The sequence below is a fragment of the Macaca nemestrina genome, chromosome 13 (assembly GCF_043159975.1).
Source record: "Macaca nemestrina isolate mMacNem1 chromosome 13, mMacNem.hap1, whole genome shotgun sequence".
Taxonomy (NCBI): Eukaryota; Metazoa; Chordata; class Mammalia; order Primates; family Cercopithecidae; genus Macaca; species Macaca nemestrina.
In genome coordinates, this window is record NC_092137.1 from 40,567,899 (window position 1) to 40,587,215 (window position 19,317).

Genomic DNA, 19,317 nt, shown 5'->3' on the forward strand with positions numbered 1-19,317 from the left:
GGTATAATTGGGACAAAGGGTGCTTATGGGGAGACAGTGAGAGACAAACTTAGGGTTACTAGCAATTGATAATAACTGGCAGAACTACAATTTCAAGGGTCTTTGGTATTAAGTTAACGAATTTGAATTGTATCCTGAGAGTTATAGGGATTTATTGAAAGATTTTTACATGTGGATGTACTTGATAAACATTGTGTTTTAGCAAATCACTTTGGCAACAATGTGGAGAATAGTAGGGAGCAGCCAGGGTGGAGGCAGAACATTTCTTACTATGCTATTGCAATAACTTATGTAATATAAGAGGCAGATGGTAATGGATATGGGAGACATTCAGGAGGTATGAATTATCAGATTTTGGGACTGATTTGATGTGCTGTGGACACTTAAGTAAAAAAGGGGATCTAAGCTGATTTTTAGTTTACAGTTAACCAAAGAGATAAATCAGAAAGATCAGTCAGATGTATAGTAAAGATGATCAGTTTAAATCACAACATGTTAAATTTGAATCTAGGCTCTGTGGAAATGGGCTGAATAGACAGTTGCATATATTGGTTGGAGGGTGAACAATAAACATTAATAAAGTGAAACTAAAGTCAAAGATAAAAATGATGGTAAAACAGTACCTGGCTGCTCTAAATTTATTCAGACATTTTGCAAAAGTAAATTACATGCCAATGTATGAAACCTTTTTACAAGAGAACGTTGAACCAAACAGTAGTCTTTAAGGGACTCTAGAGGTTGGAATAGGAGCCACAAGATTGCAAGTATAATTTCAATGTTCAAATTAAAGTCATTCTAACTTCATGAGCTTTAGGGATCTAAAACCTGTCAGACAGATAAATACTGTTGGTTTCTGACCTTCACTGGGATTTTTAACATAACTACATAAAATTACTTAAGGTCAAATGGAGAAATGTGGACTGAACAATACAATTTAGTGTAATCCTCACTAACAACTGTGCTCAAAGACTGCTGACTCTAGCTGAATAGTAGTGAGTGGGTGATATACTGCAAGACTCTGTCCTTGGTTTTCTCCAAATACTTTGTCAAACTATTGGATGAAGATAAAAAAGCCATTTTTTTTTTTTTTTTTTTTTTTTTTTTTTTTTTTTGAGGCGGAGTCTTCACTCTGTCGCCCAGGCTGGAGTGCAGTGGCACCATCTTGGCTCACTGCAAGCTCCGCCTCCCGGGTTCGCGCCATTCTCCTGCCTCAGCCTCCCGAGTAGCTGGGACTACAGGCGCCCGCCACCGTGCCCGGCTAATTTTTTGTATTTTAGTAGAGACTGGGTTTCACCGTGTTAGCCAGGATGGTCTCGATCTCCTGACCTCGTGATCCGCCCGCCTCGGCCTCCCAAAGTGCAGGGATTACAGGCGTGAGCCACCGCGCCCGGCCAAAAAAAGCCATTTTTACTATGTTTGCAATGGATATCAAAGTTGAAGATTGAAAGCAGGCTGGATGACATTTGGAATCCATAAAAATATTAATAGAAGAAATTTAATAGGGGTAGATCTGAAGATCCTGCACCTGAGCTCTCAAAATTACCGAAAAAGTATTTCTTGGCTGAGTTGTGGCTGTCAGCTCGCTCAACATACAAATTAAATTAATAATAAAATAGAAATAAGAACACATTCAAAGAAAAATCTTCAGGCACTAATATAAGCCAGAATCCACTTACATGATAAGAGGATAGACTAAAGAAACTGGAGCCACAGAGAAAATTTGAGAGAAACATAAATAATTGTTGATCTACAGAGACGTCAGAGAGTGTCACGTGGAAGAAGAATCATGTTATATATAATCGTAAGGACTGGAACTAGTGGTATTGGACAAAAGGAGGATACCTTTCTCAGTTCATCTCTGCCCTGCATTTGCTTACAGTGGAGTGGAGGATAACACTGACTTTGGAGTCAGACTTTTCCAGCTCTACTGTAATTAGCTGTGTAACCTTGGACAGATTTCTTTAGCGTTTTTCTGTCTCATTTTCCTCGTCTAAAAATGGGGATGATAATAGGATCCAGCTCGTAAGGTTATTGTTAGGATTTAGTGAGTTAATATATGTACAAGCACTGAGAAAAGTGTCTGGTACCTAGGAATTGCTTTTGTGCTAGCTCCCATTGTTACCAGGAGCAAAAGGTGAGTTGTTCCCCAAGGAAATACTAGGTAGAACAAGAGAATTAGAGAGATATTCTTCAAGCAGCTTTTAAAAATGTATTGTTCATTTGTAAGCCAGGGTCTGTGAGTTGGTGACAGTTCCCAAATGTCCTAGAGGCTGTCTGCCCACACACTCTTCCCCATCAGAGTTTATGGGGGAGCCAGGTGCAGGCAACAGCGTTCATCCCAGGACCTAGGACAATCTTCTGGTTGGTTATCGGACCAGCTCAGGCACTCCTGTCATTGCCAAACTCATCTTCCAGTCTTCATACTTTTATTTTCCATACATGTTTCTGGCTTCTGTGTCAATAGCCGAGTCAGAATCTGTTTTTCTGGACCACAGTCTTTGACTCTGATCCCAAGTCCTTGCTGGAGGATAAGGGCAGTGCAACAAGAAGCCTTTATTTAAAATATTCCCAGACATAAACTGAAGTCCATGGAGCCACAAGCACAAAGCAAATATTTGATGTTTTATAAAAAGTGGAAAAAGGCTTCTTTCTATCTCATGATTAGAACAACCTTGGGATTTTCTAGCAGCTACATTAGTGTGTTGTTATTTCTAGATGGTGGTTTGTGTACACATGTAACAAATCATGTTGCACACATTAAATATATACCATCTTTATTGGTCAGCTTTTTAAAAAACAAACAAACAAAAAATAAAACAAAACAAAAAACCGAGATTTGGAGTACCTCATACTTCTGAGTTTCTTCCCAGCAATCTAATTACAATTTCTAGGTCAGATCTTTGAATCATGTTCCTCATCCCTTCCACTCTGTCTATGGACCATACATCTATCATATTGAGTTCCACTCATATTGAGTTTCATTGTTTCTTAAAACAATGAAATCCATGAACAAATGACCTTGAGAAACACTGCATTACTATAACCAGTGGCTTCAATATTCCCAAGACAGTCCTCCAGGATAAATTTATCTGAATTTAACCCAGTAGTTGCTAGTTTATTCATTTATAAAGTTATTTTTAGCCTGTGGTCCATCAGTATCTTATAAATCTAATATTTGGTGAAAAAAATTGAACTATTAATTTTAGCAGCCTTTATTTGAACTAAGTATTCATTTATTCTTGAAAAGAGCCTTTTAATTAGGGAAAACATATGTCTCCATTTTCTTGGGACATTCCCAGTTCACTGATGTTGATCCAGTGTCATTATTAATAGCTCCCTCTTTCACTCTTAAAAATATAATTGTTCTGATAATCCATTACGTAGACACTGAACCTATAAGGTAAGGTATTATCATCTGACTTTTGTTTTGCTTTTTTGCTTTTGCCTCTCTAGTGTCTTTCCTGCCTACTGCAGCCAGGAAGAACTTTTACGAAGGTAAACTAGATCATTTATTTCTCAGCTCATAATCCTGCAGTGACTTCTAGGACCCTCAGCCAAATCTATAGCTCTCAAAGACCTAATGATTTAGCTGCTGGCTGTATCTCTGATGTAATGTTTGAGAAACTCTCCTACCTGTTCTCTTGGGGCTGCTTACTGTCCCTAGAACACATCAAATTGTTTCTACTTCAAGGCCTTTCCTTCGCTGCATTTTCTCTGTCTGGAAATCTCCCCAGTTATTCACATGACTTGTTTCCTTACTTCATTGAGTTTTCTGCTCAAATTTTATTTCCTGTGATCACCTTATCTAAACATACTTTCTCTATCTCTCTATCCTTCTCTATCTTCTCTATCTACTCTACCCTTCTCTATCTCCTTATGCTTCTTTACTTTGTATTTGTTTTCTGTATTGTTTGAGTTATATATCTAACACCCCAGTGACATTAACACTCTGGAACCTTCATTAAGATGTATTTGTGTACTCTTTGTATTTTCAATTCTTCAAGTAAATTAGCAATAGTTAGGAAATAATTGGATATATTTGCTCATTTTAGAAGACTGACATTTAAATAATGTTGTCAAGTTTCATTTATCTCCCTTATTTCTAGATATTTTGATTCACAAGCACTCTCTTTTGACTTGTATGCTTCTTTTGATGAATATGGATGCAATCTACCTTCACTTTGGGAAATGTATCTGTAACTAAATCAGTAACTTAGAGGAAGACAGCTTTCTAGAAATCACCCAGTACATCCTCCTGGTCAGATAGGGGAAATATACTAAGGAAGATAAATGTTTCTTTCATGTACTTCAATGTGTGGATGGACATCTATTTTGGTTTGTGCTTCATCATGTCCTTTTGGGAATTGCCCCTTGCCCACGTAGTAGGTATCTCAATCCAAGGCTTCATCTCATTTACCACTCATGTGGGACCTGATAAAAGTTTTACAACAAGAATATATCATTCCCCTGTGGATGCAAAGGGTGTCCCAGGTCTCAGATTATCTTATAACCAGGGAATCAAAGTATCAAAGGAACTTTTCCTTCTTTCTTTCCACTCTGCTGTACTCTTCACCCTCAATCAAGATCTTATCATGAAGCATCAAAGACTGTTGTCATCATCTCTAGATATCTTAATATCATTCTCAGAAGAATTTAAATCTCCCCTTGCCCAGCATCCATAGCAATCCTCCAATAGGATTCTGATATGTTCCATTTAGTCCTTTCTAGGCCAATGAATATAGACAGAAAAGTAAACAAAGTGAATATAATCCTAGAAATGGATCTAATAATATTGAACTTATAGTCATTACAAAACATTCTTTAGAAAAATTTCTACTCATTGCTACATGGTTTATTTTCTCAATTAAGCTTTCCTTTCATCATGTCATTCATCTAACCCACTGAAGAAGGCACAACCATTTAGCCAGACTTCCATCTTCGTTCCCAGGTTTATGAACTATTGTCTAGTTTTCAACCTCTGCAATTTTCTTTTCTTTAGATTCTCAAATTTCATTAACAAATTATTTGTGTCTTAGTCATCATTTTATACACCAAAATATAGGGTTTGAAAGATAGCAGATGTGCAATAAATGCTTGTTGAGTGACTAACAATAACTAATATTTATTGGGTAATTACTAGGTGACAAAAACTAAACATATACTTTATCTCATTGGTTCTTACAATAAGAATATAATTGCATTTTAAAAATATCTTTATTCCTTTAGCACAGTTGTGAAGATTTATTAGAGCATTCAAATACTTTCATGTGATTTTGAATAATAAACACATTACTTAGATTAAGTAAAGAATACTCATTTATTCACTTGATTATTCATCAAACAATAATTATCTACTTTGGGTCAGGAAATAGCAGTCCATATGCAGTATAAGAAAGATGTCACAGATCTGATCACATTCCTGGTTAGACCCTTTACCTCCTACTCTCAAGCCACTGATTTCAGAACAAAGTTCTAACTTATTAGCAATATACGGGATTCTCATCATCGCCTCTTCAATCTTATTCCTGACTATCTCATACCTAAAAGCTCAAGCAATAGCAAAACCCTAATAAAGATTAGGCTAGTGGTTATTCTTGAGAGGAAAATGGTCTGGAAGGTGGCATAAGGGGGCCCTCTGAAGTGCTGAGGATAACTCTGTTTCTTGATCTATTTGATGGGTATATGGGTCAATTCCATTTATAAAAATTCCTTGAGCTGCATAATCACATGTTTCTGTAGGTGTAATATACCTCAATAAAGAGTAAACAAAAGAAAACAACAAAGTGCCTTTTGTAATAATGAACTATTTCTGGTTTCCCATCCATAATTTGTCTTAATTTCCCTTTTCTGTAGACTTTGCATATGCTGCTCCCTCAACCCACATCTCTACTGGTCTGTGCCATTAACTCTATCTCATAGTTCTCACCAAACTGCTTTGCAATGGTCCATTTTTGTGTACTCTAAGTTCTTCAGAACCATATCTCCAGCTACTAAATGAACTTGGTATAGTGAGATAGCCACATGATTACACTAGTGTACTTTTTATTCAACATAGTGCTAGAAGTCCTATCTAGAGCAATCAGACAAGAGAAAGATACAAAGGGCATCCATATCTGACAGGAAGAAGTCAAACTGTCCTTGTTCGCAGATGATACAATCTGATATTTGGAAAAACCAAAAGACTCCACATGAAAGCTATTAAACTGATAAACAAATTCAGTAAAGTTGCAAGATACAAAATCAACACACAAAATTCAGCAGTATTTCCATATGCCAACAGTGAACAATATAAAAAAGAAATAAAAAGTAATCCCATTTACATTAGCCACACATAAAATTAAATACCTAGGAATTAACTTAACCAAAGAAGTGAAAGATTACTATAATGAAAACGATAAAATATGGTGAAAGAAATTGAAGAGGACAACAAAAAATGGAAAAATAGTCCATAATCATGGATTAGAAGAACCAATATTGTTAAAATATCTGTATTACCCAAAGCAATCTATAGAATCCATGCAATGCCTATCAAAATACCGATGACATTCTTCACAGAAATAGAAAAAAAAGTCCTAAAATTTATGTGAGACTACACAAGACTCAGAATAGCTGAAGCTATCCTAAGCAAAAGAACAAAACTGGAGGAATCACATTACCTGACTTGAAATTATACTGCAGAGCTAGAGTAAATAAAACAGCAGGTTACTGGCATAAAAACAGACACATAGACCAATGGAACAGAATAAAGAACCCAGAAACAAATCCACACACCTATAGTGAACTCATTTTTCACAAAGTTGCCAAGAACATACACTGGGAAAAAGTCTCTTCAGTAAATAGCCCTAGGAAAACTGAATATCCATAGGCAGAAGAATGAAACTGGACCACTGTCTCTCGCTGAATACAAAAACCAAATAAAAATTGATTAGAGACTTAAATCTAATACTTCAAACCATGAAATTACTACAAGAAAACCTTGAAGAAAATCTCCAGTACATTGGTTTGGGCAAAGATTTCTTGAGCAATACCCCACAAGCACAGGCAACCAAAGCAAAAATGGATAAATGGGATCACATCAATTTAAAAAGCTTCTGTACAGCAAATAATACAATCAACAAAGTGAAAAGGCAACCCACAGAATGGGAGAAAAATATTTGCAAATTACTCATCTGACAAAGGATTAATAACCAGAATATATAAGGAGCTCAAACAACTCTACGAGATAAATTCTAATAATCAGATTTTTTAAAATGGCAGCAGATTTGAATAGACATTTCTCAAAAGAAGACATACAAATGGTAAACAGGCATATGAAAAGGTGCTCAACACCACTGATCATCAGAGAAATGCAAATCAAAACTACAATGAGATATCTCACCCCAGGTAAAATGGTTTATACACAACAGACAGGCAATAACAAATGCTGGTGAGGATGTGGTGAAAAGGAACCCTTTGTACACTCTTGATGGGAATGTAAATTAGTACAACCACTATGGAGAACAGTTTGGAGGCTCCCCAAAAAACTAAGAATTGAGCTACATATGATCCAGCAATTCCACTGCTAGGTATATACCCTGCAAAAAAGGAAATCAATATATGGAAGTGATATCTGTACTCCTATGTTTGTGGCAGCACTGCTTATAATATCTAAGATTTGGAAGCACCCTAAGAGTCCATCAACAGATGAATGGATAAAGAAAATGTGGTACATACACACAATGGTGTACTATTCAGTTTTGATGTTTCTAAACATCAAAATAATTGAACTCATGGACATAGAGAATAGAAGGATGGTTACCAGAGGCTGGGAAGAGTAGTTGGGGGAAAAGGGGGAGGCTAATGGGTACAAAAATATTTGATGGGTATAAGATATTACTATTTGCTATCACAACAGGGTGACTGTTGTCAATAACAACTTAATTGTACATTTTAAAGTAATGTAAAGAGTCTAATGTGACTGTTTATAACTCAAAGGGTAAATGCTTGAGGGGATGGATATCCCATTCCCCCTGATGTGCTTATTTCACATTGCATGCCTGTATCAAAACATCTCATGTACCCCATAAATATATATATATATACTATGTACCCACAAAACATTTTTAAAAATTACGAAAATAGAAAAAAGTAAAAAAAAAAATCACATTTGTGTAAAATGCTCATAGAGCTCAATTCTAGGTGCTCTGGAAACACAATAAATGTGTGCATGCATACACACCTACAAATACTCAAACGTCTTCTATAGTAGGCTGAATCTCAGTCAAAGGAGAGCAGTTGTGCAATTGTCACTCCCCAACAACAACAACAATAACAATATTCAAAAGACTTTTCTGTACTTTTAGAATCACTATACGTACATGTTTGGAGTGCTGGTGTTGAAGATGTCAATGGAGCTTAAATAGGCATTCTGTAAGTTAGGCATCACACTCTTTTCACATGTAGACCCATTAAATCATTTCCCAGATGTTAAAACCATAGGTCCATGTCAAATTAATTCCTTTAGAGGAATGACTAATCTTGAGTTAGCCTAATTTCAGTACTGAGAGGTTAAGGAGCACACCAAATCAGCTACTCTTCGTCTGGATTCTAAACCATCATTGAACATAACAAGCTTGTGCTCAGATTACCTTCTGTAGAATTTCTCAGAGCTAGTCATGTGTTAGTGTGCCCTCTGACACCTGAGATGGGGATAAATTTTATGCAATATTTCATAGATCCATTTTTTTTTTTTTTTCCCTACCATGGAAGCTTTACTTCACCAAACATGCGAAAAGACAGTTCTTTTTCAACCAAATTTTGAAAACTGTGATTTGGAAGGTTACATCTTGGTGAACTTTTTGGAGGTCTGTTTCTCAACCTATTTAATGAATATTTACTGTGTCTTTCCTCGAAAAGTAAATACAATTATCCAATAACTTGGACATGGTAACCCAAATGGATTATTGAGAAGAAAAAAACAAGTTTTGGGGACATATACTCTTTATAATGGTTATGTATTTAGTCTGTGTTCCCCAAAAGAGCATGGGCCTTTACCTTGGCTCAGGGACACATGTATTGAACGTAACCTAAATTCATAAATGTTATGTAAATTTAGTTTCTTTATAACAAAACTCTGGGATTTGGTTTTTAGCATATTGTGTTCTTATTTTGTCTTCTAATTCTTCACATTCCTCAAGAAGGTATAACTTTATAAATTACCATAGTTTATTGTTGACATGGTTGTTGATAATTTTATTTTATTTTATTTTATTTTTATTTATTTATTTATTTATTTATTTTTTTGAGACGGAGTCTCACGCTGTTGCCCAGGCTGGAGTGCAGTGGCGCGATCTCGGCTCACTGCAAGCTCCGCCTCCTGGGTTCCCGCCATTCTCCTGCCTCAGCCTCCTGAGTAGCTGGGACTACAGGCGCCCGCCACCGCGCCCGGCTAATTTTTTTTTTTTGTATTTTTAGTAGAGACGGGGTTTCACTGTGGTCTCGATCTCCTGACCTTGTGATCCGCCCACCTCGGCCTCCCAAAGTGCTGGGATTACAGGCTTGAGCCACCGCGCCTGGCTGTGATAATTTTAAAAAATGTAATATATCAGGGTTTATGATTTATGGGACCTGAAGGAATTCAATTTTGTGTTTAAATCTCTAATCTCATTAGTTGTTTTTCCTTTCCCCTGCCTGTAGTAGCATAGTAGATATTTGTCTTTTTAAGCAAAAAAATATTTAAATATTAATGATAGCAAAATCATCTCTGGGAAAATGATATAGTAACTGTTCTTAAGTGTGTGGTAGAGTGAAATAGTGTTAGAAGGTGGATGTGACCTCTATTCCTCCACACATGTCTGATAGAAAGTGAGGAAAGAAGAGGTAAGCTTTCATTTCATTCCCTTTTACAAAAGTACAACAACTGACCAATTTCCCTACACCTTATATGTAAAATTATTTCTTCATAACTCTTACAAAACTAAATGCACAACTCAAAAAATTGGTAAAAATTGTATGTTGAATTTCCAAAAGTCGTATGCTTATAAGCAACTGTAAGTGAATTGTCGAGTGGATTTCCTATTGTTTATTTTAGATTAATGACCTGAAAATTAAATGAAATTTATCATGTATGGGTGATAGGTCCCTCAATATAATACTAACTTTCATTTAAATGATTCTTATCTCATTTTCCAATCATCTTTGCTTACAGAATGTTGAAGAGCGAAGGGAAGGGTGTTAAACATTTCAACATACATTGATTGAAACATGATTAATATGATGGGCAGGGAGACTACAAGGATGAAATATGGCCACAAAATAATAATTTAACTTTGATTTTCAAAAAATGTCTACTTAACACTTTGGAAATGTTAGTTTATAAAGAGTGTTTAATGTTAATTTTTACAGAGTTGGTATTCACAAAAACTTTTTCAAATGATTATTTATTAAACTAAGTGGACAGTAATCTGAGAATAATAATAATATTATTTTGCTCTTACACCTTGCCATAACACTACTGAATATCTTTCACAAATTAATTTTATTATTTGTTTTTCATTTTTAAAAGGCAAGGAAATGACTGTGGAGCAGTGTAGCACAGAGGTTAAACGCAAGCTTCAAATCCTACTTCCTCTTTTTACTAGTTGTGTGATCTTGGGCATATTATTTAACTTTTCCGTGTGTCAGTGTTTCCATCTGTAAAATGGGTGACTATCTCATAGGGTTAATTGTCAGAATTAATAAATTAATGCCTGTAACTTGCTTAGAAGTGTGCTTGGAAAATAGTAAAAGCTCCATACATACCAAGATAGTTTTTAGGTGACATGCCCAGCATGGCAGAAAGTTGGGATTTGAACATAGATTTGTCTGAATCTAGAACTTAGGATTTTAACTGCAACAACAAAAAGACTTTTTATTTCATAGAATGTATTTTATCTATATAAGTGAAGCAATAAAAGTAGTAAAGATTTAAAAATAGTTTGCTATTTTTGTGTTTCTTTGCATTAAATTCAACAATAGCTTGTGTTTCTTTGCATTAAATTCAACAATAGCTTGCAATTGGTAATGGTTCTTAGAATAATTTCATATATAACTGCACTTTGTCTCTCAGAAGGCAAGCTGCTGGGCAGATTAAGGAACTAGAGTTATAATGATTATTGTATATTATTATTAATCGGAATCTAACACATTGCTCAGAATAAATATTCACTGGAGTCTTCTTTCTCACTTACCTAAAACACACCTGGTTCAGAAAATGATTCAAGACATTTCCTGGTCCTCATCACTTCTGTTAAGGTATGATTTCATTTTTAAAATTTAGGAAGTTCGTGGCACTTCCTAGAAAGGTAAAAGTCAAAAAAAGCATGATTTTCCTTTTTTAGAATGAATGTGCCAATTTTTTTTTAGAAAATTGTTGCTATCCAAAATTAACACTCCCTTTCAAGATGTCTGTTTGATGATTTGTTGTTGTTGTTGTTGTTTTGTTTTGTTTTGTTTTTTTGAGACGGAGTCTCGTTCTGTCACCCAGGCTGGAGTGCAGTGGCCGGATCTCAGCTCACTGCAAGCTCCGCCTCCCAGGTTCGTACCATTCTCTTGCCTCAGTCTCCCGAGTAGCTGGGACTACAGGCGCCTGCCACCACGCCCGGCTAGTTTTTTGTATTTTTTAGTAGAGACGGGGTTTCACCGTGTTAGCCAGGATGGTCTTGATCTCCTGACCTCATGATCCACCCGTCTCGGCCTCCCAAAGTGCTGGGATTACAGGCTTGAGCCACCGCGCCCGGCCTGTTTGATGATTTTCTAAAACAATAGAAAATTTCATTTAGTATCTGTTGTTAAGAACCATAATGTCACATATATATATTTTGTAGCTTTCAATAATCGTGGGTAGCATTCACATAGGATTCAGGCTAAGGAGTATGATAGATGTCAAATAGATATATATCAATCCTTTATTGTAGAGGACACTTCCTTTTAAACATGCTGAAACTTTTAAAATAAGGATTCTCTATTAGCAAAGATTATATCAATAAAACATCCAAGGAAATTATCCTTCTGGGAGAAAGTACATTTTTTTCCTAATCTTCAGCTGTGGTTTTGTTAACTCCTCTTTTCAAATAAATTAGACTGGCAACAACTTTTCTTTAATTGCACAAAGGGAATGATTTTTAATCTTAGTTGCACATTAGAATTTCATGGAATGGACTTAAATTACCCTTGTCTGGACCCCACTAACATATTTAATTCCTCAGGGGTGCAATATGGGCATCACCTACCCTAAGTGATTTTCATGTGCAGTCAGAGTTGATAACCATGGCTCATATCAGGGAAAGAAATCAATGGGATAAGAGAGGCCGTTTTCTCCTCAACAGTACCAAGTGCCTCTTGAATTTGTTTCCCTTGTATTACTTCACAAACCTTAAAACCACTATCAAAAATTCTGTGGCATACAATTTTCTTCCAATACCTTGCCATGAGACTTGAAAATGTCACATAACTTTAAGATAAAAAATTGAAAAAGGATCTTCATGGGCAGATCACGTCTGATTAGAATACCAAGTGAACTGGATCCCAGGAAACCTTCACCTTCCAATGATTGAACTTGGAGAAATCCTATAGCCTCTCTGGCCTTCAGATTCCTTACCAGCACCTTTGGCTAGCCTCTGGCCTTTTGTGTCATTTTTAACGTTCTTAAAATCGTTACTATTCTCTCAGGGACCACTCAGTGTATCACAGTTTTTAATCACCTGATCAAGGGGATTTGGAATTTTTTTTTTTTTCAGAATTGCCAATAATATCTTTTCCCTTGAAACATAATGACCTTTTCTGTGGTCCAAAATTTTCCAGGCTTCTGGAGGAGTACATTTCTACTCTTACTTTCATACAAACTCTCTCCCAACATTCAGACATACTCTTCCGCGTCAAATCCTCTAAAAAGTGGTTGCTCCTCCTGTCATTGTTGCACCATAGACCAGGCCCACAGGTATCCAGACAGGTCTCATCATGTAGACAGAAGCCTCCAATCTGTGCTCTATACTATTCTGAATTATTTCAAATTTTTTCATCATACTTAGCCACCATGAATTTGCTTCATACCTCAGCTAACTATAACACAGATCATTAACAGCCTTTTTTTTTTTTTTGGCAGAGTCTCGCTCTGTCGCCCAGGCTGGAGTGCAGTGGCATGATCTCGGCTCACTGCAACCTCCACCTCCCAGGTTCAAGCAATTCTCCTGTCTCAGCTTCCTGAGTGGCTGGGATTACAGGCATGCACCACCACACCTGGCTAACTTTTGTATTTTTAGTAGAAATGGGGTTTCACTATGTTGGCCAGGATGGTCTCAATCTCTTGACCTCATGATCTTCCCTCCTCAGCCTCCCAAAGTGCTGGGATTACAAGCGTGAGCCACCATGCCCAGCCATCTTTTTTTATATTTATTTATTTTTTTTACATAAGACTACCAACACCTTCAATTTTCCTCTCAAAATATTATTTCTTTAAGATTTTCTACATGTATAGTCATCACTAAATGCTTAAGAAGTCATGAGTTAAAAGGGCAAGCAACTTGACTGTCATGAATTTTCTTCCATAAATGTTGACATAGTATATACAAAATTAGCAGTAAGTCATTCTCTATTACTTATATTATGCTTCTTGAATTAGTTTTCAAAAGAAAAAACAGGAGCAGACATTTCTCATGAGGAGTGCACACTTGAAATGTACTTGGCAGTAGGCAAACGAGAACATAGTAGCTGATATATACGCATTGCATCTGTTCATAAATACTAGCGGCATCATTTATGTGAACCTTTTACATTTTGAAAATTGCAAAGACTCCTGCTGTGCTGTTTCTTTTGAGAAGCCGGCTGGTATGTGGTGTTTAATTAAGTATTTTAAAGCCATCTTTTCGTAGGCCTGTTCCACTTTAGCAAAAGTTATGACAGCTTGTCTCTGTTAGTTTAAAAAAAGAAGGCATCGTTTATTCTCTCTCTCTTTCTAACTCTCTCACAAATAGACTATTAGTATTTTTAAGTAAAGTAAAATAGTCTATTTTAGAAATATAGAAATGTGTTATTTTAATGTGCTCTCAATGTCAATAGATATATAAAAGAATAATTTGATGAAAATAATCTTTTAGTATTGTAATTATTTTAATAATTATAGTGCATTATTGAAATAAAAAACACATTTCCTCTTCCTCTGCCACTTTTTGGTGTAATGGGACATTCACAGCTTGAAAGAAACCACCACATAACTAGTCATTTCATCTGTATCTGTTAAATGAATTGCATTCCCAGACATCTAAGTTATCCAGAGAACATCTCTTTGATCAGTATTACAAATTATTTTTATTTTCTTTCACTTGCTTATTAATAATTTTCCATGTCACATCTGTCATCAGAGAAGGAAAGTCACATTCAATATTTCTCCATTTGTCTCTTTTCTTTTTTCCTACTCATACTCTGCATTGAAAACTTAGTTAAGCAAAAAGAATTGGTTCAAATCTTATTTGAATTATGGACACATTATTCTCATCAAAATAAATCTTGAGTTTAAATTCCATTATCCTGTGTAAATTTTCTTTAATTTAATCTTGGCAAAACATGCATATTTTATAGATAAGACCTATAATGTTTTCTCTTGACTTTTGTGTTTGCCAGGAGTTCACAGACTTTGCTAACAATTTTAACAGATATGCTTTAATTTAATAACTACAATTTGGTAATTAGCTGGAGTTGCATTTCAAAGTGCCATTGATATGATTTGGCTGGATTAATCTGTATTCTAGAAAATATGGGACAGTCATATAGATACTGGTGTTGTTACTCTGTTCATATTCACACTTTTACCTTGCATTCCTGAGACACAGAATTTTTGATATACTGCCACAATCTATTCCCAAAACATCACTGATGATGAAACGATAATAATCTTTGGAAACATTTCCTCTCGAGTTCCAAAGTTTTCAGTCAGTAGAAAAAAAAGAAAGAAGACGAAATTTTAAAGGTGCTGAGAAAAACCCAGGGCTCACAGCTGGTTTCAGCAACTTCGACTTGCGTAAGACCCCATGTTTGTGAAAACAACCCAAGAATCTTTGAACAGGATGTAATCAACCTCCGATCTGCTGAGAAATAACTGCAAAAATGACTTCAGCTGCCAAAAATAATAATGTGGTTTACAAGCAGCTCTTCCTATGTCTAAGGAAGAACTAGTCACACATGCGAGTTTTTGCTGGCTTGAGGAGAACAAGCAAGGAAAAAGACAAATCCCACCTACCCTAGCCTAAAATACACAGTGAGTCTCAGAACCCCGCGGAAGCTGTGGCTCATTTCTAAAGGTGCTGGCAATATCGAGGAAGACTTGTATCCACAAAATTCCAAATGGTAAGTGACCCAGGGCAGAGGGATTTTATTTGGCAGCAAATCTGTGCTGTCACTTTCCTTCCGTAGCAAAGCTTCCTTGTCTTGTGGAGGCAGAGCTGTTAAATATCTCTTAGTCACTAGCCCCAACCTTTTTTTTGTTGTTGTTGTTTGTTTGTTTTTCTTTTCAAAATATTATCTGGCACCTTCCCTTAAAGGACATCAAGGGCTCTGGAGGAAATATTTTCAAATGATCCTTTATATAAGTTCCATCACAAAAGCCCGGCACCTACCTCTGTCAAGCCTTGGCTGCTCAGTCCGCACGGGCTGGATGTGAAAAAAGATCCCGGTATGATGGCTTCTCTAAATTTACCAGAAAGAAAGGACCTGGGATGCTTGTCCTTTAAGTGTCTCTAAACATGGTTTGCATAGCTGGATCTCAGCTTATCTGTGCCTTTCGGCTTTCGCTTCCATACATGGATCTGTTCCCAACAGTAACTCCAAGCTGTCGAAAAGAAGCTATCTGGCAGCTCTCCGCTTCATCCAACACATGGATGATAAAAATACACATATAGCGATTCTTCCAGCTAGGCCCATTTCCCACCCCATGATCCTGCCACTATGCTTTTTTTTTTTTTTTTTCCCAAAACACTTTTGAGATTGGCATTTCTACTCTCCAAATATTTAGATCATAACCAATTTTTACCTGATTCTCACATAAAGCTTTTAGGGTATGGGTTCACCTAGCTTTATGAAAACTGAGAGACAATTATGGTTCCTTACTAGAGTCTTCATCCTTAAAGATTCTAGTGATAGCATGCATATGGGACCTGTGAAATGTTTAATGAATGAATTTATAAACGAATGACTGAACAGATGAATAGCACTGTATGTGAATGAATAAATACATACTTTACATATTTATTTAACTGGGAATAGTGATTAACATTTTGGATTATTTGTCTTCAAGGAAAAGATAGCAGAGGGTAAAAGTTATCAATATCTCTAAGAGAGAAGAAGCCGTTATTTTAAACAGCTTCTCATGTAGGGTATTGTGGCAGTTCCCATTAAGCTACTTTCTAGAACATGGTTTAAGATTTATAATATTTTTTAAAAGTTAAAGAATGTAAATATGAATAGAATTCTAATTGTTACATTTGTTAATTGTCAAGGATAGTTTAAATGACAGATATCTGTGACTTAAATGTTAGGTGGAGGATAAATACTGCTCTGCATAGTGGAGAGGTACTCCCTTAGGGGGTTGCTGAAGCTCTGCTTAACACCCCAGTTCTTTAGAAATTTAGCTTCTCATTTTTAACATTTATTTCTCTAATTTTTTCCAACTTGTTAATCTTGTGGAACAAGAGGTCAAAATATAGAGAGAAAGAGAAGAGAGAGAATTTCAAAATAATAATTTTCCATTGATTTTTTTTTTCCGAAACCATGTTAAAACCCTTGTAAGTTCTTCTGTTTGAAGAAGCAAAAATAAATCAGAGGCATACATACAGACATAACTCATTTTGGTGTGGCAGAAATGAAATGAGTTTTCTTAAAATATTCAGGGGGGATAAAAGGAGGGAATAGTCAAAGTCAGGCTGGCAAAATGATCATTGTTGCAGGTGGTTGATAGGTACATAGGGGTTCATTATATTATCCTCTCTATTTATAGGTATATGCTTAAATTTATATTAAAAATTGAAGGAAAAGAGAGAAAAGAGAACAACAAACAGGTATGTGAAAAAAAGACACAAAGTACAAAACGGATGTATTAATGGCAAATGTGAGGATTCCTAGATTTGAGTAATTTCCCTGCCAAAGCATTTGGGTCAGAACAAGAAGGGATGAGATTGTGTTTTTTTAATTCAAAATATTCTGACATTCCAACCTCCTCCTTGCTACCTTCGATTATTCTATGTAATAATAATTTCTATCTAGTGAAAATTAAGATATGATATTTAAAAAGCCAACCTAATACAACTCAGTTCTAGACATGGTAGATGGGTTCTTACCCAGGAGTCATTCAATACCCTCTCTTCCCTTACTTTTTCTACTTTAGAAGTTCAAAAGCAAAACCCCTTTTCCTATTGTCCCTCGCACCTAGAGATGACCAGGTAGCAGAATATTGTCCAAACAGATATCAACAGGAGTTCCCTGAGAGGGACTTCAGGAAAGCTCATATTTGTTTAAAAAAAAAAAATAAAAAAGACAGGCTCAGCTTTTGCCCCTCCTGTTCCTGCACCCCTTCCACCTCTTTCTTTCCCAGAGAGTAAACTTGAAGCCTGAAATTGCAGCACTCATTTGCTCATTTGGTGACCAGGAGTGGGCAAACACAAGGACAAAGGCCTACAAAGTAAGGTAAATGGAGCAGATGGAAAGAACTGCAGTTCTTGCCAGTATTATTGAGTCACTACAGCGACACTAAATTGCCCCTCTAAACTTTTTGTCATGTGAGAAAAATAAAACGATAATTAATACAAAAAGTAGATTCTACATTATGAACTCAGGAACCAAAAAGCTCTGCTCTGGATCTGACTCTGTTACTTACTACCTGAGTGACATTGATCATGACATAGAGTTCTATTCCCTCCTTGTTACTCAAGAGAACAGTTGACTTCTTTAGCCAAGAGTTATCCTATGAAATAATGCATGTAATATATCTTCATACGTGGTAAGAGGGTAGATCAATGGAAGATGTTGCTTATTTAATATGCCAGGTGATTGACACATAGGACACACAGTGACTCCACAGTTAAATATAGCAGTGCTCAGGAGTCTGCTTTCTGTTCAAAGAAGAATTTGCAGACACTTTCTTTGACTGGCTTAATTTCAAACTTCTTGGTAATTCTGTTCTGAAGTTAGGAACTTCCAAGATAGGGGACGTTTGTGTTTGTGTATTCCAAAATGTATTTGCCCATGTTGGGTTGGCCAGATTGAGTTGGCATGTTCTTGGTGAGGTATACAGTGGAAGGGGGCCAGTTTCCTGCTTCGCCTAGGCTAGGCTTTCCTTTTTCCTAGAAAAATGAGAGGCTCAGGAAAGCAGCCATGCTCACCACTATACCACCATCACCACCAAGAAGGCTCAGGAGATTCATTCCCAAATCTGGAGGATGCTGTGGGGTTCATGTGCGGGAAAAGATCTCCTGATAAAGAGGTTAAAGACCTATCATATCTCCAAAGAAAGAGGTTAAATGATTTGTGAGCTTGGTAAATGTGGAAGTCAGGATTTAATGTATTCACATTGATTTGCTTAACTCTGTGGGGAAGGATATAGTCATCTGGGCATGCTATTTTGCTGTGGGTTACAGGATGATTCTTTCAATGAAATAGTCTCCACCTCCTCCTAAAAGTATGTATGCCACTGTACATGTACCCCACCTTTGTCTGCTGGAAGAACATATCCTCAGTTTTTTAAGATTCAGCTAAGTGTCTCTTCCTTTCTGAAATCTTTACTGACTTCACCATTATGTATTCTGAAGTATATATAGCATATTGTTGTACATTCGCCCCTGTCTCCTCTTTGCATTTGGGCATTAGACAGTGAGCACCAAAGGACAGGGGCTCTGTATTATTTGCTTTTGTATCATCGGTATCCATTATAGTATCTGTCCTATAGAAAACAAACCTTAAGATTGTTGAATAACTAAATTCATTGCTAAGTGAACGAAAAATGGGATTGAAAAATGGGTAAATGGGGCCGGGCGCGGTGGCTCAAGCCTGTAATCCCAGCACTTTGGGAGGCTGAGGCGGGTGGATCACGAGGTCAGGAGATCGAGACTATCCTGGCTAACATGGTGAAACCCCGTCTCTACTAAAAATACAAAAAACTAGCCAGGCGTGGTGGCGGGCGCCTGTAGTCTCAGCTACTTGGGAGGCTGAGGCGGGAGAATGGCGTGAACCCGGGAGGTGGAGCTTGCAGTGAGCCGAGATCACGCCACTGCACTCCAGCCTGGGAGACACAGCGAGACTCCGTCTCAAAAAAAAAAA

The 19,317-nt window shown here is 36.5% G+C and overlaps 1 protein-coding gene and 1 long non-coding RNA gene across 19 annotated transcripts in view; one reads left to right on the plus strand and one right to left on the minus strand.

The window, feature by feature from the left end:
• LOC105464900 (solute carrier family 8 member A1) overlaps positions 1–15,762 on the minus strand; it is a 391,740-nt gene extending 375,978 nt beyond the window's left edge. For 2 of the 4 annotated variants that reach the window (XM_071076612.1, XM_071076613.1), the window contains exon 1: positions 15,627–15,751. The gene's annotated coding sequence lies outside the window, so the exon portion shown is untranslated. Of the gene's footprint in view, positions 1–15,626 lie in introns of all 4 variants that reach the window. The other 2 variants (XM_011713024.3, XM_024787724.2) reach the window with 2 other exon arrangements.
• Positions 14,613–19,317, plus strand: part of LOC105464896 (uncharacterized) — a 64,590-nt gene continuing 59,885 nt past the window's right edge. For 14 of the 15 annotated variants that reach the window (XR_011611645.1, XR_011611642.1, XR_011611640.1 and 11 more), the window contains exons 1-2: positions 14,613–15,357; positions 17,003–17,063. This is a non-coding gene — a long non-coding RNA (uncharacterized lncRNA). The remainder of the gene's footprint in view (positions 15,358–17,002; positions 17,064–19,317) is intronic. The other variant, XR_011611648.1, reaches the window with a different exon arrangement.